At 38.5% G+C, this 25,364-nt stretch overlaps 1 protein-coding gene across 1 annotated transcript in view; it reads right to left on the minus strand.

Moving 5' to 3' along the window:
* The window catches only part of cntnap2a (contactin associated protein 2a), a 674,074-nt gene extending 660,806 nt beyond the window's left edge, over positions 1 to 13,268 (minus strand). Inside the window, exon 1 of the mRNA XM_057824376.1 lies at positions 12,974 to 13,268. The gene's annotated coding sequence lies outside the window, so the exon portion shown is untranslated. The remainder of the gene's footprint in view (positions 1 to 12,973) is intronic.
* Positions 13,269 to 25,364: the final 12,096 nt, after the last annotated feature.

The raw sequence follows: 25,364 nt of genomic DNA on the forward strand, positions 1-25,364 counted from the left end.
TGATCGTTCTGCTTCATGGTCGTTCTTACTTTCAGTCAAGCAATACAATAAACAGTTTTTCCAATTGAGGCTGGATTTCCCTTCAAGCCTGAGGGAAGGTGTTTCATTTTAAAATCCTTAATTATGGACACCAAGAAGACAAAATAGGCAGTGTAAAAAAAAATTTAAAAAAATGCGCCTGTCATTGCTTGATGGACAACCGAAAATAGAAAATATTATATCTGCAGTTCAGTTGGAGGTGGCGGCTGCGTTAGCATTTTCTCTGTCATCTTAGAAATAGGACGAGACGGGGACGGATGTGAATGCCTTCTCTTGTTTCACTCATTTCTCATAGTTGGCATTGGCAATGACACATTGCGCCTCAAGTGTGCATAGTTTTTACTTTAGACTTTTGACAGGAAGTTCTTAACGTAATCCAGGCTCACATTTGGGAAATGGCGTCGTCCTGCAGCTTTCTCTCCATTTGACAGAACCTGTCATGTGAGACATGTCTGTGGTCATAAGGTGATATGTTGAGAATAGGGTTGTTCCGATCATGTTTTTTTGCTCCCGATCCAATCCCGATCGTTTTAGTTTGAGTACCTGCCGATCCCGATATTTCCCGATCCAATTGCTTTTTTTTGCTCCCGATTCAATTCCAATCATTACCGATAATTTTTCCCGATCATATACATTTTGGCAATGCATTAAGAAAAAAAATGAATAAAACTCGGACAAATATATACATTCAACACACAGTGCATAAGTACTGTATTTGTTTATTATGACAATAAATCCTCAAGATGGCATTTACATTATTAACATTCTTTCTGTGAGAGGGATCCACGGATAGAAAGACTTGTGACTTTTCGTATTGTAACTAAATATTGCCATCTAGTCTATTTGTTGAGCTTTCAGTAAATGATATTGCAGGCATGCCCCAATGCATGATGGGAAGTGAAACCATTATGGATAGAAAGATTTGTGACTTTGTGTATTGTAACTAAATATTGCCATCTAGTGTATTTGTTGAGCTTTCAGTAAATGATACTGCAGGCATGCCCCAATGCATGATGGGAGTGGAACCATGATGGGAAGTAAAACCATGACTGTGCGTCGTGCTCTCAGTGGATATATTTTCTCTGCTTTGGGAAACAACTAAAGGTGTAAAGTCAAAGATCTGTTGCCACCTTGCTACCCCACATTGCTTCCCATGATATTTCTAATCATAGGAAGAGAGATTGCAAAGTATTAGCCAATTGAAGAAAGGCTTCAAAGGCTGCCAAAGTTCTTTCTACTCATGTTGTGCGGCCTTTCATCTCTCTATAAAGATAAGACGGTATCATTACAGATTGAGCGCGACAATGAGTTAGAGGATCATGCAGCGGACATTTTAATAGCGTTAAATATTTTAATGTGACACATTTTTTAATAAATTGCTGCCGTTAATGGGATATTTTGATAACCCTACATTAAGCTTATACTAAAGACTCTGGATGAGTGTAATATATTATGTCTAACGTTAAATACAATAAAAAAAACGATTCATTAAAATATATATATATATATTACCAAAAGGCATGGCCGATATTTTTTTGCCGATTCTGATACTTTGAAAATGATGTGATCGGACCCAATCCGATCGATCGGGACATCTCTAGTTGAGAATGCTACATAGTTGAGAATGAAGCATTGGTGTGGCTCACTACCTTCGTGAAGTTGGCCCCCCATCAGATGCAAATCTACTGTAATTTTCAGACTGTGAATGAATATTCTATTCATGCTTATAAAACACATAACTGCTGTGATACAACTGTTTATTAATTTGTGAGGCTGTATCCACATGTATTTCTTTGAAGATTTAAGACTTTCTGTCGACTGCCTTATCTGATTTTACTCCCTCTCGTACCAGCTACAGCTATGTTCCCAAGGTCGTAACTCAAGATGTTTTCTGTGGAAAAGGGGCTGCAATTGATGTCATCACTCAAAATTAATATCTCAATATCTATAAATTGATAGCAGCACAAACAATTTTTTTACAGCACAAACCGAGCACAAATGAATAGCACCTTTTCAGTTCTGTTCCGCCGCAGATGGGTGCGTGAAATCACTCGAAATTAATATCTCAAAAACGATAGCAGAACAAATAAAAAATTTTACGGCACAAACGAAGCATAAATGATTGACACCATTTTGAATCAAAATGTGGGGCTGGTTGACCTCAGATCGACCTATAAAATAATTGTAAATACAGGGAGTCCTTCGGTTACGACGTACTCGACTTACGTGATTTTGACTTTACGACGCCGGAGTCTCTTCCGCCATTTTGTCTCCTGTCTTCCTTTTAGTCGCGTAAACAGTACCCTATTGTACCCCACAGTTTTTTTGTTTTTTTTTACCTTATTAATATGACGTATTCTGTCCTCACTCAACGTGAAGTTGTTCAGCTTGACAGACAGCAAACAAGGCAATTGTGCTTTTTGAAACCTTCACTTTTGACAATTTGTAAAGCTTTAACACACATATGCACACTTATGTTCAAAACAACACTCATGTTAACAATAAAACACTTTGTGTTCAAACGTCCATCTAGTTTGATCAATATGTAAATTTAGTAGATTAAATTAGCCTTATTTGCTTCACAAAAGTCCATTAGCTGAAATGCTATGAATGCTAACGTATTTACAATTCACATGGCAAATCGCTCACACATAACTCTACAAACTAGCTCTCAACTTAATTAAAAATGCAAACACAAACACATATTGGCTGAAACAACTTACCGACTTACGTGGGCCAAACCAGAGCGCAGCTATCCTTTATTCATGTGAGACAATTTCAGTCATACAAGGCAACAGTCCAGCCAGACCCAACGCTGCCACCAGAGGGCAGTGTATCCAGTCATAAGCGGATTTTAAAGGAGGGTCCAAGCCCCCTCTGGTGGCTGAAAAGTGTCATTGCATGTAATTGTCTTTCCTATAAATATATATACGCACACACACATACATACATATATATATATACACATAAAAGTTGCAAAGCAATAAAACTGCAACAAAATTGAATGAAATGAAACAAAAAAAAATATTTTTAAATGGGTCAAAATTATTTTTCAAAACGATCATGTGACTAGCAACTTAGACGGTCATTTGCTTTGCATATAATTTTCCAAAAAAAATAATAAATTACGGGAGGGCAATTTTATTTTTCAAATGATTTTTTTTCTTTGATTGAAGCAAGTTTTTGGGGGGATTGAATGATTTAGACACAAATGTCCAACCAATAATATGGCCCAAACACAAAAAGGATTTCTTCAGTCAAAGGCAACTTTAATGAAAAATTAAGTGTTCCAATGCAAATTTTTCAATCTCATATTTTTTTTGCATTCAAAAACTTTTTTTATGATTTAAATTTTTCTTTGTTAATTGAAGAGATTATCCTTCTTGATTTTTTTTTTTTTTTTTTGAAGCAACACATTTTTTATTGAATAATAAAGACTAAAATGTGGCACAATTCACAAATCAACATTACTTCAATCAAAAAGGTTGCTTCAATCAAAAAAAAAAAAAAAATTAAGAAAAATAGCTTTCATATGCTTTTTTTTTTTTTTAGTTTTAATTTATTTTTGCATTCAAACACTTTTTTTGATTGAAGTGACTTTTTTGGGGGGTTGAAAATATATATTTTGATTGAAGCAACTTTTTTTTTGATTTAATAATAAAGACACAAATGTACCTCCATATGGCTTCGCCCAGGGGATATAATTTTTGACTGGGGTAACTACAATGGCACGACACCGGCGGTCGTACCCTATTCAGTGGATGACGATCTTGGCAAAACGTATTGCCTAAGCAACCTGATTTAGAATTCCCCTCAAGAATGATGGGAAACAAAAAAAACACTCATTGTCAACTTACTATTATAAATATTCTTGTAAGTTAATTGTATTGCCGACACTGCGTTTCGGGGTCCTCACCATGTTGTACCCCCCCCCCCTTCCCCAAAAGTCAATCTCCGCCTATGTGAATCCTCCATCATTAAACGAAATACGATACTTTTTTTGAATAGCAATTTTGACATTTAAGGGTACTTAAACGGTTAATTCCAACTTTTGGGGCCAACTTAGCTCACTTTGTCATGAAAGTGCAAATGTGGCAAAATGGATTGAAAAGCCAGAAGTTGTCATGATAGATGATAAGAAGTTATATTTTGCTGGCTTGCAGCTCCCAAAAAGATCATTTCATCACAAAGGAGCCGGAAGGGTGAGTAGGCCACAGAATTCTTGATAGCCTGATCACTGCAGGGTAGAGAATGCTGAGTATCTATTAACTACAGCGTCCTAAACTGGAATATAATGTGCGATCATTGCCTGCAGGTGGGAGGTAGCACTCCTGTCGGATTCTTTATATTGTTGTCAGCACTATGTTGACATGGAGGAACAGGGAAAGTTGATTGCTCTATACTGCAAGTGCAGGGGCCATCAACAGGAGGTCTAGCCTTGTAATGCCTGGGGCTTGGACAAGATCTGAATCCCTGGTGAGAGAATGCTGGATTTGACAGATGTTATAAATCTCTTCTGTCGTTTAGTGGCAAAGCCAGGTGGTTTGTGGTCACATTGGGAATCTCGATAGAGAGGGAATTGGGAAAGGAGGCTTTTACACGAGTATGTTAGGCTGCTTGTCTAACGGCCCAATTCCAATTTCAGGTGCAATATATTTTGGGAGGAGTGGGGGCTTTTCGTGTCTGATGTGTGTACTTCAAATCTTGTTGCATTTGTGCAGTTTCTTCATAAATAAATGAACTAAAACAACTGGTTTGACCAGATTAACAACAACAGAAATTTGCTTATAACGACGTGAATATGCAAAAGAGCGTTTAAACAGAGTACTGTAATTTTTGGACGATAAGCCGGTACTTTTTTCCTTCATTTTGAATCCTACGGCTCATTGTCCAGTGTTGCTTATTTGTTCATTTATTTGGGTTAATAGTAGAGATGTCCCGATCAGTCGGGTCCAATAACGTCATTTTCAAAGTATCGGAATCGGCATAAAAATATCGGACATGCCTTTTTTTAATATATATATATATTTTTTTTTTTTTTAAATAAATCGTTTTCTAATTGTATTTAACGTTACAGACATAATATGTTACACTCATCCAGAGTCTTTAGTTTAGGCTTATGGTAGGGTTATCAAATCTATCCCGATAATGGCGGTAATTAATTTTTTAAAAATTGTATTACGTTAAAATATTTAACGCAATTAATGCATGCGCTGCAAGACCCACTCACGCATTGTCGAGTTCATTCTGTAATGGCGCCGTTTTACCTATATAGAGAGCTTAAAGGCAGCGTAAAATGGGTAGAGTGAATTTTGGCAGCCTTTGGAGCCTTTTTTTAATTGGCTAAAGCCTTACAGTCCCTCTCCCTACGATTAGAAATAATGTGGGAAGCAATGTAGTAATTGATCTTTTTCTTAACACCCTATGTTATTTCCCAACGCAGAGAAGATATATCAATTGGTAGCACTACGCACAGTCATGGTTGCACTTCCCATCATGCATTTGGGCATGGCTAGAGTATCATTTACTGAAAGCTCAACAAATACACTAGGTGGCAATATTTAGTCACAATATACAAAGTCACATTTATCCTTTAAGAATTACAAGTCTTTCTATCCGTGGATCCCTCTCACAGAAAGAATGTTAATAAGGTAAATGCCATCTTGAGGATTTATTGTCATAATAAACAAATACAGTACTTATGTACTGTATGTTGAATGTATATATTCGTCCGAGTTTTATTCATTTTTTTCTTAATGCATTGCCAAAATGTATATGATCGGGAAAAATTATCGGGAATGATTGGAATTGAATCGGGAGCAAAAAAAAAAAAAAAAAGTAATCTGATCGGGAAATATCGGGATCGGCAGATACTCAAACTAAAACGAAAATGTATTGAACGCGAGCGAATTCGCCTCCTTTTTGTTTTGCCCCTGAGAAAACGTGCAAAAGAACCTACAGTGTAACACAAAAGTGAGTACACCCCTCACATTTCTGCAGATATTTAAGTATGTCTTTTCAAGGGACAATACTGACAAAATGACACTGACACAATGAAAAGTAGTGGTAGTAGTAGTTTATTTTCCCCTCAAAATAACTCAAAATATAACCATTAATATCTAAACTCCTGGCAACAAAAGTGAGTACACCCCACAGAAACTACGCACATCCCTAAATGTCCAAATTCAGTACTGCTTGTCATTTTGCCTCCAAAATTAGAGATGTCGGCATCCCGATCGATCGGGTCCGATCACGTCATTTTCAAAGTATCGGAATCGGCAAAAAAATATCGGCCATGCCTTTTTTTAAATATACAGTGTATATATTTTTTTAATTAAATCGTTTCTAATTGTATTTAACGTTACAGACATGTAACGACAATATGTTCCACTCATCCAGAGTCTTTAGAGTGTAGGCTTAAGGTAGGGTTATGAAATTTATCCCGATAACGGCGGTAATTAATTTTCTTAAAAATGTATCACGTTATAAAATTTAACGCAATTGATGCAGGCGCTGCACGACCCACTCACGCGTTGTCGCGTTCATTCTGTAATGGTGCCATTTTATCTAAATAGAGAGCTAGAAGGCAGCATAAAATGAGTAGAGTGAATTTTGGCAGCCTTTGAAGCCTTATTTAATTGGCTAAAGCATTACAATCCCTCTCCCTACGATTAGAAACATCGTAGGAAGCAATGTGGGGAAGAAAGGTAGTAAATGACCTTATTCTTAACACCTTATGTTATTTGCCAACGCAGAAAAGATATATCAACTGGTAGCACTACGCACAGTCATGGTTGCACTTCCCATCATGCATTTGGGCATGGCTACAGTATCATTTACTGAAAGCTCAACAAATACACTGGATGGCAGTATTTAGTCACAATATCCAAGTTACATTTATCCTTTAAGAATTACAAGTCTTTTTATCCGTGGATCCCTCTGACAGAAAGAATGTTAATAATGTAAATGCCATCTTGAGGATTTATTGTCATAATAAAGAAATACAGTACTTATGTACTGTATGTTGAATGTATATATTTGTCGGAGTTATATTCATTTTTTTCTTAATGCATTGCCAAAATGTATATGATCGGGAAAAATTATCGGGAATGATTGCTTTTTTTTTTGCTACCGATTCAATTCCAATCGGATTGGAAAATATCGGGATCGGCAGATACTCAAACTAAAATGATCGGGATCGGATCGGGAGCAAAACAACATGATCGGAACAACCCGCTCCAAAATGTCATGTGACTCGTTACAGGAGTGCTGTCAGCATTGCTGTCTTTCTATAGCTAAAAGTTCAGCTAGAGTGTGATCTGTTGATTATTCAGTTCATTAAATCTTTCATCCTGTGAGTACATAAAACACACAGTTGAGCTAATCACCGATTAGTTAAATCTGAGGTCAATGCTTGTGTGATTACTTGTTCAAGCTAATGCTACACCAATTATTAACAACAATGGTAGTTCAATGATTAACTCATTCACAGCTAGAATTACCCCAATAGGGAAATCTTGCTATGTACATCATATGAGTATTAAACCGTGTATACAAAGCTGTTGGATTATTCTTTACCCTTGAACAGCTTTTATTTTCGGACGATACGAAACTCTCACAGGCACTCCCAAAGGGTCTTCATAAAAACTGGTTAAACACAGTGAACTTGATGGGAATCATCGTAAAACTGCGTTTCACAAGTCAAGATTTCCACCAGAATTACAGTATGACACACACCCACATCTGTGACTTCATTTGACTAATCCCTTACTTGGTGGAAAGTATCTAAGATAGCAAGGAGCGTTGGATGTAAACTTTCAACTTTTATCTCTTCCAATTCCCACTTGGACTTTTTCTTAATACTTTATAATATCCTTCCATTTCCGGGGAGGGATTGGTGCTGCCTCAGCAGCAGGCAGACAAAAGCACCCAGGGACATGGCGAGAGATTCAGGGGCTTAGTGTCTATGCCAGGATGACCCCATATTGTTCCAAAGGCACAAGGGACTAAAAAAGGCACCCACGGCAGAGAAGCCTTGGCTTAGTGCTTAATACATTATATGAATTTCCTACAGAAATAGACCACCCCCAGCTTCACATCATTCCCCACTTGTTCACACTAATTCCTCCATCCTCCTGATATATTTTTCACTTTAGGTTGCAATGCTCAACGAATCGATTTCATGGTGGGATCATGCGTTGAATGCAGCATTGTGCGTGCACGTTATTGCGAGAATGAGTCAAAGAGCAAAGTGAATGGTTGCATAAGTGTCTACATTAATGAATTGGATTGGGTCAAAGAACCAAATTTGAATAGTATAAGAAAATGCATACTACAGTGGTATTGAAGTAATTTGGCCTCCAGGCCAAGCTGCTGGAATCGCAACAGCCGAACCAGTAGGCGTCCGGCTGTCGCAGCCCCAGCTAAGTCAAATCCCGCGCGTCCACTCCGGTGTTAACCCTTTGTACAGACTACATGTTGACTAGTTTAAAGCAGACATATCCAAAGTCCGGCCTGGGGGCCAAATGCGGACCGTGGACAAATTTCATCCGGCCCCCAGCCTCTGTCATAAAATGAATAACGTCTGGCCCGCACACAGACTTAATGTGAAAGAATATATGGTAACACTTTATAATAACTATCCTTTTTAATAGTTAATAAATCATTGGTAAACTGTTGATAAATGATTTATTGTTGATTTGTGAAGTATTTGTTAACAGTTTGTTAAGCATTTACAGGGTGTTCCAATATGGTTGACCCCATTCTTAATGCCCATGCTAGTTGATGGATCTTAAAACTATATACACTTTATGTTGAAGGTCATTAAGTTTTATTGGTTAAATATACAAAGAAAAGTACAAATATTTGTTGGTTTCGATGGCAGATTTTCATAAATGTGCAACGTGAGCGCTGCCTGCAAAATGCCTTATCAAAATGCCTTTTCTTTTGAAGTAAACGTCATTTCTTCACCTGAAAAGATAGAAATGCCAAATGTTACACACAAAACCTTGAAACGTTTCTACACAAACAGTGTTTCAGGTTAAGAACACCCTGTAAATGCTTAACAAACTGTTAACAAATACTTCACAAATCAACAATAAATCATTTATCAACACTTTACTAATGATCTATTAACTAGTAAAACGGATAGTTATTATAAAGTGTTACCGAATATATTTTATTCATGCTTATAAAACACAATTATCAACTGCTGTGAAGCTATATGCTTGCATGTGAGACTTTTTTGTGAGACTAGTTTCTGTGGACTCTTATCTAATCTTCACTCCCTTTCGTCCCAGCTATAGCTAAGTTCCCAAGGTCTGTGGAAAAGTCGAGCTGTAATAAGTTTCACTTCTGTTTCACAGTAAGCATCCAGTTTTGAGGAACACCAAATAAGGAGAAGCAGTTAGAGCTGGCTCACTCTGAACTAACCAATTATCACGCACTACATACCCACTGTTATGACATGTTTCTGACCATATGCAGAGGAGTCGCGTCCCATTAGGCAAACCAGGCAATTGCCTAGGGCCCCCAGCCATGCAGGGGCCCCGAGACGGGCCAACAGATTTAGCACACGCAGCTTTACTGCACTGTCGCAGCGACACTGTACGACAGTGCCAATGAAAGCCTTGTGTCGGAGTTCCCTGAAGGGGCCCCTTCACTTGCTCTACACCCCCCCCCCCACGTGACTCAGAGTGAGAGTGAGCGGCGATTTGGCTTTTTTTTTAATTGGCGTATATCCAAAATGAAGAGAAGTTATCCTTCTGGAAGCAACAAAAGAAAAAAAAACTGAAGAGGAGAAAAGGAAGCAAGACAGCAGTGAGTGTACTATGTTACTGTAGTTTTATGTCCAATGTAGTAGAAGCCGGGCAATTTGAGTGTCCTAAAAAGCGCTCTATGAGACCGAGGCGTTGTTATACTTTTATTAAATATGCTATTGCTCCAAGTCCAACTGTCCCCCTTACTTGCACACGCTCGAAGGGCCCCATGTTGCTTGTTGCCTAGGGCCCCGGGGACCTTTGCTATGCCTCTGACCATATGACTTTGTAAATAAAAAGGCTGCGCGCGCTCCAACAGGTGGGAAGACTTTAGCGAGGCCTAGCTTCGCATCTGCCGAAACCCCGTGTGCACGTTAAAACCTTGAGACTCGAGTGGTTTCTGATTGCAAATGGTTTTATCCCCGATGAGGTGGGAGGTTTTTCTCCTTGTGACTGTGTTTTGAATAGAATACTCTGGGTGTTTTATTTCCTGACACTTAATAAATTGGTCAGCAGTACTGCTACCAGCATATAAAGTAGCTTACACACTAAATGCAGCTCCTCATTTACCCACTAAAAGGCAGCAGCACTCTAAGCAACATTACCCCGTGTAATTTTACTTACCCTTTACTCCCAATTTTCTAAAATGGCGACAATCAACAAAAAAAAAGAAAGTTGACTGAGACGGCAGACGCGTCAAGGATAGGTGGAAATTGGACTATTTCTTCTCTAAAATACAAAACAACTGTGTCTGCCTCATTTGCTGGTTTTAAAGAGTTCAATGTGAGGCGATATTACCAAACAAGACACGCCGACATGTACGACAAGATTACAGGGAAGATACGTCTCGATAAATTGAAGCTAGTTCAATTTCACAGCAGCAGTATTTCGCAACATCCCGAGATTCGAGTATGCCACAAAGGCTAGTTGCGAGATTGTTGAAATTATTAATTTAAAAAAATAATAAAGCAAATGTGACACACAGAATGGCTTGCTAAATTTTGCTTAAATATATTGATCTATGTAAAGGACGTCAGCCAAGGTCGGCCCCCCCACATTTTTACCACGCCAAATCTGGCCCCCTTTGCAAAAAGTTTGGACACCCCTGGTTTAAAGGCTCACCGAAAACAGTTTGACAATTTATTCCTCAACAATGGTCAAAAAGCAAGGCAAAAACAGACGATTGAGAGGCAATGCTGGATTCAGGGTCAGCAAAACAACGGATACATCAAAATGTCCCCGAGAAGCGACAGTTGTTATCTAAATGTTGTTTGTAGATATCAATTTTGGGCTGGTTTTAGTTAAAGCTTACACTGTATTTTCATCTGTGTGATTTTGACAAAGGTCAGATCAAATTTGATTTTGATTTTATGCAGAAATGGGAGAAATTCCAAAATGCTCAGATACTTTTTCATACCACTCTATATTTGAAGTGTATTCGACATGAAAAATTACATCTTAAATAGCATTATTATTTGAATTAAAATCATCCATTGAGATGATTCAACAATATAAAATAATTTGGCAATGCGCAGATGACGAGAAATTAGTCTTTAAAGCTGCAGTTTAGCTCCTCCTATCATCATAGCACTCCAGTGCCTCCATCTTGGTGATGACGTCACTAGGTGAAGTATTTAGCATTGAGCCCAATTGAAGGGGAAGCGTTTTTCAGTGATTGTGGTTCAAGTGTGGATTTTTCGAACAATATTGTCGATCCAGTGGAAGTATGTGACATACAGCCATATATGTTTGAGTCGTATTTTGAGGAGGAGTGAAGATTCAGAACGAGAAAAAGGCGACAGAGACAACAAACACAAGGCTGATGACTACAGCAGACTGCAAAATGTCATCATTGTTTTTATCTCTCTTCTCCGATATTACAGAATATTTGTTGTATAAGATTCCCTGACTGCTATATAAATTGTATTATAATGACAAATAACAGTCTTGTGCTAAAGAGAATATGAAATATTAAAAATGCATGTATTCATTATAACAGGGCTAAATTACTGCATAACAGTCAAAACTGCTGACTTCTGAAACCTCCCAAACGGTATTACCGTATTGACCCGAATATAAGATGGCCCTGATTATAAGACGACCCCCTTTTTTCCCCAAGACTCAAGTTTGAAAAAAAGACTTTTTGAACACAAATGAATTTTTATACAGAAATTACAGTACATCTGAAACAAATGATTATAACAATATATTTGAGAGAAAAAGCATGTTATTTTGCCTCATTCAAATCTTAATATCTGAACATTTAAATATGTAAACTAAGTGCAATCACATTCGTAAATGAATGGCTTCTGGTTTTTGAAATGTAAATAAACCAATCTATTGTGATAAAACAACAAAATTGCAATAACTGCATTAACCATCAAAGTGAAGCCTAACTGTAACTGTAGTCTTGAAACAAATCCGAATCAGGAAAAACATTGCAATAAAAGAATGCAAACTGATTAAACTTGAGAGTAGCTGAGATCTGTCATGACAGAACATCGCTTCAATGATATCTGGTGCCATCTAATGTCGTGAATGGGTATAATGTCTAGACCGCGAATATAAGACGACCCTCACTTTTTCAGTCTTATTTCAATGCAAAAAAACACCGTCTTATATTTGGGCCAGTACGGTATATGCCACCGGAGTGAGTCCGGCTCTTGTCATTTCCCTGTTGCGGCCTCGTAGACAGAGGAAAGAGCGGAAACAAAAGAGGAGGCGTGAGAGCAAGGCTACATTCTAACAGGAACAGAGCAGCTCTTCTAAGTCTCTTCCTCGCCTTTCGCACACACAAAAAAAATCATACAAAACTGCACCGACTCTTATCACACACGGCGGCGGGAGCAATTGCCTTCACCGATCGGCCAGCCTCCGGCGGCAAGCAAGTTTCGGCGTACTAAGACGGCTCGTCATTCCCCTGTTGCGGCCTCGGCAAGCAGTCCCGCCGGACCAAGGGCAATGTTAGCTCGTTGCAGAGGACGCAGCAGGGGAATGAACGCCGAAAATGACTCATTCTCGGCGGACAAACCGGTCGGGCGGCCTGTCACCCGTCCTGGTCGACGAAGGCATGCACTCCCGATGGTAAGCATGGTCACCCACAAAATGCAAGTCACCTCCTTATTAAAACGTGTGCCATGATCCCTGTATTTGACAATATAAAACACTTATCTTACCTTATCGTCAGTCCTATGGTCCCTCGATTGCCGGACTTGTTTTGGCCATTCTTCACGATGAACAGTGTTATGGAAAGGTAGGAAGCCAATGGGGACCAAAGCGCAACCAGGAAACGGATGTAGAGTGAAGGGATTTTATTGATCAAAGATGTTGAGCTGCTGGCAGGTTGATTTGTTCAATGGCTGTGGCTTCGAGGGCTTTTCTGGCTGGGTGTCCAAATGGCCAAAAATAGAGACAAAGTAACACTTCAAAAATAAATTGTCCACAAAAAAATCAAGGCTTAGACAACCAAAGTACCACTTGTAAAAGGCAGAATCATCTGTCACCTGCTTGCTGCCTGGGCCGCTCCTTGAATGCATTGGTGATTGCTGATGAGCTGCAGGTGCACTCCCAGGTCTGCCACACCCAGCAAGTCAACGTTGAACTCATGCCACATGTCAGAAACAGGAAGGATCACAACAATAAAAATCAAAGTAGAGGGGAGTCTTGGCTAGGAACACCACAGAACAGGAATTTTTGGAAACCCCAAGAGTCTCACACCACTTACTCTAGTGTAGCAACAAAACCCTGCAGCCCATTGGGATGGCATGACAGGAAAAATAAACGAATAAGACCGCAAAATTAGCTGAATCCGCATACAATAGTATGCCTGCAAAGTGAAGACTATTTCATCGTTGACGTCAAATTCGCCTTCTTCCTCAACCCGAGACTAAACAAATATTTGCAAGGAAACTTGACAGCTGTCACATTGAGAAAAATACATACAAGTTACACTGTCACGCCATATGCGGATATTAATGTGCGTACAGGATAAAAAAAAGTCTTAAATAGCATTATTATGTGAATTAGAATCATATTTTGAGACGATTCGACTATATACCACAATTTGGCAAAGCGTAGATGACGAGAAATTAGTCTTTGAATCTGCCGTTTAGCCACGCCTACCTTTAGCATCCCAACAGGAGGATGATGTCGGCGGGTTCATGGTTTCATCTGATTTAGAATTCAGGCCATTGGGGTGGAATTATTCAAAACGAGGAAAATGCAATGAAGAGAGACGCAAAATGTCATTTCAGTCTCTCTACTCCCATATTTTTACAGGATATTCTTTTAATCCAAATATTTTTCTCCAATTGCTAAATAAATGGTATGGTCATGACAAATAAAAGTCTTGTGCTAAATGGAATATGAAATATTAAAAATGCATTCATTCAGTACGATATAGTAAAATTACTCCATTATAGTCTAACCTGTCCACTGCTTGCACCTCCCAAACTATATTTTATGCCACCTTTATTGTTCTGGCTTTTGTCATTTCCCTGCCCAGGCTTTGGAGAGCATAAACAAACCAGTAGGCGCGACAACTAGCTGACATGCTAACCCGAACCGAGTGATGTTTCAAAGTCTTTTTTCTCGGCTTTCGAATCGAAAAATCACACAAAACTACCCCGGATAATGTCACACGGCGGCGGGGTTGTCGACTGTCTCTTTTTCAGTCATCTTCGCTAGCGTGTGGGCTTATTTCCAGGAACAAATCTGATGCGTCTACATCATTATCGAGGTGAAGCGCACATAGATATAAAAAATTTGGGCTGTCAAATTCATCATGTTAATGGGCGGGAATAATATTTTTTAATTAATCACGTTTAAATATTTAACGCATATAGCGCATGCGCGGAACGACCCACTCATGCATTGCCGCAAACAGACTACAATGGCGCCGTTTTATGTATATTGAGAGCTAAGAGGCAGAGACAAACTAGTGGAGTGGACACAGGCATTCATTGGGGCCGCGCTATTTGTTAGCATAAGCTTTGACATCTCTTCCACAACAACTATATTTATTGTGGCGAGCGACGTGGGGAAGCATGCATGACAGGAGATGATATTTTTCCTACCACCCTGTATTGAACACAATGCAGAGAAGATATGCCATTTGCAGCCACCACTGAGAGTCATAGTTGCCCAACTTCCCATCATGCATTTGGGTGGAACAGTTAAGTCACTACAGTATGATTTACTGAAAGCACAACAAAAAAATATATTCTCTTACATCTCTAAAAAATATAATTATGTTCACAAAAAGAAAAGTGCTCAATGCAAAGAGAACTGGCATTCCAAATTTAAATAGCTATGCAAAATGATACTCAGACTTTGGTCAAACTCTATTTAAACATTTCGTTTAGCTCAACAAATACACTAGATGGCAATATTTAGTCACAATATACAAACTATCAGAGGTTTCGTACGTTGTGAAGTCAACACTCAAATGAACGTAAGGTACAATGAACCTGGAAAGTACGGCGTCAGTCGAAGGGCAAAACGCACTAGAAAAACTTGGCTAGATCTCCAATTAATTTAAAACTCGTCCTTGACACCGTGTGGTGTATTTCAATCACTACCTTCCACAATGGCGAGCTATTAGTTTATTTTTTTATTACAAATTTTATTAAAACGAAAACATACAGAGCGGTTTTAATATAAAATTAGTATAACTTGTACTCACATTTATCTTTTAAGAATTACAAGTCTTTCTATCCGTGGATCCTTTTCACAGAAAGAATGTTAATAATGTTAATGCCATCTTGTGGATTTATTGTTGTAATAAACAAATACAGTATTTATGTACAGTATGTTGAATGTTTATGTCCGTCTTGTGTCTTATCTTTCCATTCCAACAATAATTTACAGAAAAATATGGCATATTTTACAGATGGTTTGAATTGCAATAAAGTACAATTATTCAATTTTTAAGCTGTGATTAACTCGATTAAACATTTTAATCGTTTGACTGCCCTAAAAAAATACATGCTAGGTGCTAGCTCCAATGGATTTCAATGACGATTACTTATCCAGTTGTATTATTATATCTATTTACTAATCTGAGCAAAACGACCAGAAGTACCCCGTCCGCCATTGCTGAGGTGTGGTGCTAATGTTACTGTTTACATTGCCTGACGCTGGGCTGCTATACATAGGTGTGCAAACACCACAGTAATGGCGGCCAACCACTAGAGGGCGTACACAAATCTCTACTCAGATTAGTCATATGTCAAGAGGCACAGGCCAGATTTATGGTCATTAACTAATTATTTAGTACTGTAAAATGCGCCACGGACTGGTACAGGTCCCCGTCCCTGTGGTTGGGGACCACTGCTCTACAGCACTGCTGACAGTTTGGACTTCAGACCAAAAGAGGTTAAAGTAGAACTGTGGTTTTAAAAGATGCAACAAAAAAAAAAATACAAAAAACAAAGGTATATCAATGAAAAAGGATCAAACGAATCTCACACAATAACTAAGCAGAAGTGAACTTTCCTCAATTCACTAATTAAATATCAGGCAAAAAAAAAAAAAAGTCTAAGCATTGCACCGTGATAAAAATGGAGCTCAGTATCTGACAAGTTTACAAAGTTAGAAATGCAGAGGAAATACAAAGGGGATAGAAAACAATTGTTTAAAAAAATAATAAGGTGATGGTTGACTCTTGGGGGCTAGAAAGCATGCCTGAAGTGATAAAGCACATTTTCCTTTTCAGCGAGGAAGACATGGATGGATTATGGTGTAATAAACACGTCTACACTCCAGGAGTAAGTAATTTATCCATCAACACATTCAGCTGGTCGAAGAGCCCAGTTCCAATTTAATGTGTATGTTCAGTTTTTCACGATACTGTACCAACCTTTCGCACTGGCAATCACACCTACAGAGAATTTGGACCGTCAAGTCAGGATTTGGGCATGTGGGAGGAGAACAGAAACACACGCAGCCACAGCAAGAACACACAGTGGTATGAAAAAGTATCTAAACCTTTTGGAATTTCTCACATTTCTGCATAAAATCACCATCAAATGTGATCTAATCTTTGTCAAAATCACACAGATGAAAATACAGTGTCTGCTTTAACTAAAACCACCCAAACATTTATAGGTTTTCATATTGAATGACAAACAATGACAGAAGGGGGAAAAATAAATAAATTAACCTTCTGCCTAACAAGACTTAGAGAGCAATTAAAACCAATGTTTACCAAACAATTTAAGTCAGGTTTGTGCCCAATCACTGATGAGTGGTTTAAAGCTGCCCTGTCCACTATAAAACACACACCTGATAAGAAATGTCTTGATGAGAAGCATTGTCTGATATGCATCATGGCTCGGTCAAAAAAGCTTTCTGAAGACCTGAGATCAAGGATAGTTGATTTGTATAAAGCTGGGAAAGGATACAAAACCATCTCTAATAGTCTGGATGTTCATCAATCGACAGTCAGAGAAGTGATCTACAAATGGAGAGAGTTTTGCACTGTTTCTTCTCTCCCGAGGAGCCGCCCACCAAAGATGACGCCAAGAGTTCAGCGCATAATACTCATAGAGCTATAAAAGAACCCTAAAGTGTGAAGTGAATAGCTACCTTTCTCGCACACACCATATAATTGCTTGCATTAGTCTAACACATTCATTATAGCAAAGCATTTAACTATAGTTTAAAGAAACAAGCTCCAGGCCCTTTGATACAGTAAAGTGGACTAGCTTATCAGCCCTTGCCTGATAGACGGAGACAAAAGCGTTATCAGTGCTCTGGTAGGGGTCAGGACGCTCCTTCCCTACCAACACCTTGATAGCGTGGGCGCCTTGGACGTCAAGACCTGCATCGGTTGGCAGCCACGTCCCAGCCACGAAGGATGACGCACAAACTTGACCGCCCCAACCTGCCACAGAGGGATGATCCCAAGACAACACCCAGCCACGCCATCGGCCCGGCCCACTCCACCACAGCTTTCCTAAGGACTGAACAATAATATAACAACTGTCGCTTCTCGGGAATATTTCTATGTAGCCGTTGTTTTGCCGACCCTGGATCTAGCATTGTCTCTCCGTCGTCTGTTTTGCCTTGCTTTTGACTATTGTTGACAAATAAAATGTAGACCTGTTTTCGGTGAGCCTTCTTTGAACCGTTCAAAATGGAGTCCGTACAAGGGGTTAACACCAGAGTGAACGCGCAGGATTTTGGCCCCTCCTGGTCGACTTGTGGGAGCGGTGCCAGCGGAACACCATTTCGTTCGGCTGTCGCTGTTTCCACGGCTTGGCCGGGGGTGAATTCCTTCTAGTGTCTGCTAAAGAGTTACAGAAATTACTGGCACAGTCCAATATCTGTGCACACACCAACTATATGTAAAACTATGGCCAAGAATGGTGTTCATGGGAGGACTCCACGGAGGAAGCCACTGCTGTCTAAAAAAACATTGTTGCTCGTTTAATGTTCACAATAAGGCACTTGGACACTCCACAGAAGTTGTGGCAAAATATTTTGTGGACTGATAAAAACCAAAGTTGAATTGTTTGGGAGTAACACACAACGTCATGTGTGGAGGAAAAATGGAACACCTCATCCCAACCGTGAAGCATGGTGGAGGGAAAATCCTGATATGGGGCTGTTTTGCTACCTCAGGACCTGGTCAACTTGACATGATTAATGGAAGAATGAATTCAAAATTTTATCAGGATGTTTTGCAAGAAAATCTGAGGCCGTCTGTTAGACATTTGAAGCTAAAAAGTGGATGGATGCTGCAACAAGACCATGATGGAAAACACGGACGTAAATAAACTTCAGAATGGTTTCAGAAGAGCAAAACAAACGTTCGGTAGTGGCCAAGTCAAGGTCCAGACTTTGAGATGCTGTGGCATGACCTAAAGACAGTGATTCATGCCAGACATCCCAGTAATCGGACTGACCTACAGCAGTTTTGTGGAGAAGAATAGGCCAAGATTAGTACTGATCGGTGTGCCAGACAGATCCGCAGCTACGGGAAGCGTCTGGTTGAAGTTTTTGCTGCCAAAGGTGGGCAACAAAATATTAAATGTGATGGTTCACTTACTTATTTTTCCCCCTTCTGCCATTTTTTGCATGCTATCCTCATTAGAATATGAAAACCTATAAATGTTTTGGGGGTTTTAGTGAAAGCAAACACTTTTTTTTTTCATCTGTGTGATTTTGCCAAAGATCTGATCACATTTGATGGGGGTTTTATGCAGAAATGTGAGAAATTGCAAAAGGTTCAGATACTTTTTCGCACCACTATACGTTTAAGAAACGAGAGATCATAGGGTTAACTTGTATCAGTAATGCAACATTGGTGCATTTTCACGAGCATTATTCAGACGTTAAGTATCGGTATCGGGTACTTGTTCATCCTTAGCTTTTATACACTGAGAAATCTCCTCCAAAGTTTTTTTTCCATCAAGATTTATTGAAATGGAAAGGAAAGTGTGGCGCGCATCAAAAGTTTGCAGCTTGATTTGTTTGTTTCCCATGTCTGCCTTCTAAATTTCATAAATGTATCTCGAGCACCTGTTATCTCCCGTGCACTCTCAATATGCCACCCATCTGTTATGAGGCTAGATATGAGAAAGAAATATTTCATTGCTCGGGGACTGTTTTCGATATAATATATATATTTTTTTCTTCTTACACCCAGTTGGAGCATGATATATGCATGGCGCTGACAGCGGCAATGTTTCATATTTGGAATCTGCAAATAATCTTCCTCCATTGCTTATTGTTCGTGTTTTTTTCCACCCTAGATGTTATGAAATTCCGTGCGTTTATTCTTCAAGCCTTTCAACGATCGTTGCTCTTCATGATGCCGTATATTGAGTTTGGAGCAAGTAAAAAAATAAATAAAAAGCTCACACATAAGTGCTAAAAGGCAAAATAATGATCATCCGGTGTGGGTGCCTACCATGGGGCATGCTTGTCATTGTCATGGTGGATTAAAGGGAGTACAGCAGTCAATAAAGGGTCCAGAGGACAGAGTGGTACCCTAAGATTGACCACGACAGAGGAAAAAAAACATATTATATACTTAACATATTTCGTAATGCGTGGACACAGTGATTTTAGATTAGCAGGATAAATATTGGATGTTTATAGTGAAGGAGATAGTACCTTTTATCGTAGGCACCGTCTAAATGTTTAAGATTATTATTCTAACACACCTAATATAATCAGTCAGGGAATAGTATCGTTTCTTGTATTTACTGTTTGAATGTTTGTGTGGGTGGCATGCCCTCTCCGGGTCGGGGATGAGATCCTGCCCCAAATGGAGGAGTTCAAGTATCTTGGGGTCTTGTTCACGAGTGAGGGTAGGAGGGAGCGCGAGATTGACAGGCGGATCGGTGCAGCGTCTGCAGTGATGCGGACGCTGCACCGGTCCGTTATGGTGAAAAAGGAGCTGAGCCAAAAGGCGAAGCTCTCGATTTAACGGTCATCTACGTTCCCACCCTCACCTATGGTCACGAGCTGTGGGTTGTGACCAAAAGAACAAGATCACGGATACAAGCGGCCAAAATGAGTTTCCTCCGCAGGGTCTCCCTTAGAGATAGGGTGAGAAGCCCGGTCATCCGGGAGGGGCTTGGTGTCGAGCCGTTACTCCTCCGCGTTGAGAGGAGCCAGTTGAGGTGGCTCGGGCATCTGGTTCGGAGGCCTCCTGGACGCCTACCTGGAGAGGTGTTCCGGGCATGTCCCACCGGCGGGAGGCCCCGGGGTCGACCCAGGACACGCTGGAGAGACTATGTCGCTCGGCTGGCCTGGGAACACCTTGGAATTCCGCCGGAGGAGCTGGCTGAAGTTGCTGGGGAGAGGGAAGTCTCGGCTTCCCTGCTAAAGCTGCTGCCCCGCGACCCGACCCCGGACTAAGCGGAAGATGATGGATGGATGGATGGATGGATGGATGGATGGATGGATGGATGGATGGATGGATGGATGGATGGATGGATGGATGGATGGATGGATGGATGGATGGATGGATGGATGGATGGATGGATGGATGGATGGATGGATGGATGGATGGATGGATGGATGGATGTTTGTGTAACTCTAACACACCCAATATGAAATAAATAACAAATATAACATACAGTGGGGCAAATAAGTATTTAGTCAACCACTAATTGTGCAAATTCTCCCACTTGAAAATATTACAGAGGCCTGTAATTGTCAACATGGGTAAACCTCAACCATGAGAGAAAGAATGTGGGGGGAAAAAACTGAAAATCACATTGTTTGATTTTTAAAGAATTTATTTGCAAATCATGGTGGAAAAGAAGTATTTAATACCAAAAGTTCATCTCAATACTTTGTTATGCACCCTTTGTTGGCAATAACGGAGGCCAAACATTTTCTGTAACTCTTCACAAGCTTTTCACACACTGTTGCTGGCATTTTGGCCCATTCCTCCATGCAGATCTCCTCTAGAGCAGTGATGTTTTGGGGTTGTCGTCTGGCAACACGGACTTTCAACTCCCTCCACAGATTTTCTATGGGGTTGAGATCTGGAGACTGGCTAGGCCACTCCAGGACCTGGAAATGCTTCTTACGAAGCCACTCCTTTGTTGCCCTGGCTGTGTGTTTGGGATCATTGTCATGCCGAAAGACCTAGCCACGTCTCATCTTCAATGCCCTTGCTGATGGAAGGAGATTTTCACTCAAAATGTCTCGATACATGGCCCCATTCATTCTTTCCTTTACACCAGTGCTTCTCAATTATTCTCTGTTATGCCCCCCCTCCCCAGGAAGACGTAAATGTTCCGCATCCCCCCAACTCTCTGCCGCCACTGTAAATATACTGTAGTATCATTTGTATAAAAATTCTTATTATTATAAGTACACCTCTGCATAACATTTTCTTTTTAATATTAAAGAAAAAAAATAATATAGATCAACTTGCAATAAAGCGTAAAAAAACAACAACATATCCATACTTTAGAAATACACTCAAGATACTTTTTTGGACCGTTTGATACTGAAAAATAAAATGTAATAAAAGCAATAAATAATAATACATTCAAATTGATTACCAACATTAACTCACGAGGACAATATGCCAAACAATTAGACCGAAAAACAAAAAAATAATAGAACAAAAACGACGATGTAATTGGGCAAAGGTACAATTTTTATTTTTGCTTCAGGCAGTATCAGCTCCTTTCCTATGGTGCGGGATTATTTAGCACTGAGCAACTTGGTATGCACTCTAAAAAATTTGACCCATGGTTACTCAAAAAAATTGTGGCAACAAAGTGACACTCAATATAATTGAATAGATTTAAAGCGCTATAATTTTGATTAAAAAGTATTGAATACATTAACTTAATTTAAACCCTAAAAATTAAATACATGTTAATAAAAGCAACAGCAGAAATGTGTTGGATGTACTAATAGACAACACATGATGAGTTATATCACCAAAAAATATTGAGTAAATCTTACTCAATTTCACAAGGAAAGCTGATTTATGTTAACTAAGACTCTCGAGCAAAAATAATTTACATTCACTGAATATCTGGAGGAAACTGATTCATATTTATTGATAATCTAGTTGAAATTGAGTTATCTTTGTTAATTACATGGGTGAAATTGATTCACATTTGCTAAGTATATGCATAAAAATTATTTGGATTAAGTAAATAAAGTAAGTTATATCAACTCATATTCTAGCACATTGTTGCTTAATTCAACACATTTACACTGTTGTTTTTATTTTTCTGTACCTAAAATAATTGTCTAATTTTTTATTTTAATTTGTATGACGGGATTTTATTCTACTCAATAATATTGAGTGTCACTTTGTTGCCATAATTTTTATGGGTCTAATTCACCCAATATCCTGACCAAAATTAAGTAAAATGTGGCATCAAGAAACATCAACAGATTTCAATGCATTAAACAGCATTAAACATTTATTTGAAAAACTAGAAAATTTAACATATTAACATACTTTTAATAATTCACAAGAAAACATTGAAGCAACCAAGAAAAAATTCAACATATGAACATATTTTAACAACACGAAGAATTGAACAACATTGTAAATTAACAACAAAGGAAAATTCAACAGATTAACATGTTAATCTGTTGAATTTTCCTTTGTTGTTAAACTATTAACAATTTCACAACAAAGGTCTCTTCTGTTAGGCCAGTAGCCTGTTCTTCAAGCTATTGATTTTTGGGGAGAGCTTTGTATCATCGAGGCCAAGGAAAAGTTTTTGAAACACTTCAAATGTGTTCTTGAGTTCCTTTGGATATGCGAGATTCAACACATAAGCAATCCCAACCAGAAGGGAGCAAGCCCTCGGAAGATTTTCCAGACCAGTCAGCACTTTGACGCCCTCCACCACAATACCGATGTCTGGTGCCTCTGATGGGTTCGGTTTGATGTAGATCTTCAATGTTTGAAGTACAAGATCTTGGAGTATTCGGTCCTCATCAGCATCCTGGAATAGCAAGAACATTGCGCATATCAGACAATAAACCCAAGGGAGGCACTATTTCCCAAATTGCTTCAACTGTTTGGACAAGAAAAACTGGAGTTTGTCATAGCTATTGTTCCTATTGCACTCCATTTATGTCAGTGTTTTAAACAAATCTTACATAACACTTAAAAATATGCATAAAATCATTTTTTCATACCAGGTAAATTTTAAATGATCTCATCAGTTTACCACAAATCAAAACAATTCAATCACACCATCAAGGTTTTAGCAGTTACAGTAGTAAATATATGTAAATGAAATCAATCCATTACATCTTTTTTACCTGGGACTGTTGTGATTAATCCAATCCAAACTATTAACATACTAATCCGTATTGTACCATACTGATAGTGGTAACAAAAGTTGTGGCACTGTAAGTTCATTCCTGACGCTATAAAATTTATAAATTTTCCACAGCAATTGGTTCAACTTTGCTCTCATTTACTTATTATTAAGTTGCCTCAGTCTCTGTAAAAATGTATTTGTATTCACAAAGCAGCTCTTTGGCCAGCATTTCTTAGGTACTTCTTAGGCACCAATTATTAAGACTTTAAAACTTTTAAATTCTGCTAATTGGTGCAATCAAATAACACCTCCTATTTATGCACTTGCACTTAAAAGTTCCATGATGGAAAATAAACACTTTTAAACACTTAATAGAGGACAATGATGTAGTTTGCCAAGACCTACTGGGAGAAATACAGTTAAAGCTATTTTGTGATTTGACTTCCCCAAAACATATTAAGTCAAAGAGATGAGAGTGATGACCTTCTTTTATTTTAACATGTAATTCAACTTACATCGTACTCTCTTAAGAGTTGCTCTGACGATTCCCCGAGGAACTTCATCGAACATCTAATGACGATCTCTCTCTTCATGTGGATATTTGGGTTGCTTGGAGTCTGAAATGGAAAAATAAACACAAGGTGTTTTATATTACTGTTAATAAGGCCCTATCAAGGATCCTTCCTATGCCGTCTCTGGGACCTGAATAAGGAAATACTAATGAAACAAATTCTCATGCAATTATTTCATCACAGGATAACATTACCTCCTCTAAAGTTGATATTCCTAGAACACTGTATTAGCAAACATAATGCTCAATGAAGGGTACCTTGAGTAAGATAGCCTGCAACTGCAGCCCCATGCTTCCGCCCTTGGTATGGAAGAGTTTTAATAGTTGAGGCGTAAATTCGTCCAGCTTGGACATGAACTTTGATTCAAGATGAACCATTGTTATTCGATAAAACTCATCCTGGATCTGAAAGACAAATCATAAAACCAGTTTTAAATCCTCAAGTATATCATATACTCATATAAAGTGTTACCGGTTCATATCTTTTGGTGTAAATATTCCTTAATAGAGTGAGGACCGCTGCAGCTTATAGTCCAGTGCGGCTTATCAATTAAAAAATGCAATTTTCGTGTCAAATTTGGTGGGTTGCGGCTTACAGTCAGGTGCGCCTTATAGTCCGAAAATTACGGTCGTGTTTTTCAAAGAAAATGAGAACAATAATGCAATATATATATATATATATATATATATATATATATATATATATATATATATATATATATATATATATATATATATATATATATATATATATAATATGTATATAATTATATTAAATATAATTAATTGAAAACATAACAATTAGATATTTGTTTTATAAATCGTTCAACCCTATAATATACAATTATATGTAAGAGACTGTGCGCCTTTTAATATTTATCATTTGTCATTTGTTGATATGCATATTACCTTAGAATTGGTTTTATATTTTTGTCAGACATCCTAAAGGTTCCTTTTATTGAAGTGGGATTTTATAAGGTATTTATCCATAGTTAGTGTCTTACCTGCACCAGTGTGTTCCCAATGACATTTATACTGGTACAGACGCTATGCCACGTACTAATGTAAAAAAAAAAATAAAAAAAAAAAAAGGATTATCCCTTAAGAATGTCCACAATAAACATTTTTGCTGTCACATTATTACAGGACATAATTATTATTGATTAATGTCACAGCAGTGGAAAAGTATGTACAAATCATTAACTTACCTGCTAGTCTGAGAAA

This window comes from Corythoichthys intestinalis, chromosome 20, assembly GCF_030265065.1.
Source record: "Corythoichthys intestinalis isolate RoL2023-P3 chromosome 20, ASM3026506v1, whole genome shotgun sequence".
Classification (NCBI taxonomy): domain Eukaryota; kingdom Metazoa; phylum Chordata; class Actinopteri; order Syngnathiformes; family Syngnathidae; genus Corythoichthys; species Corythoichthys intestinalis.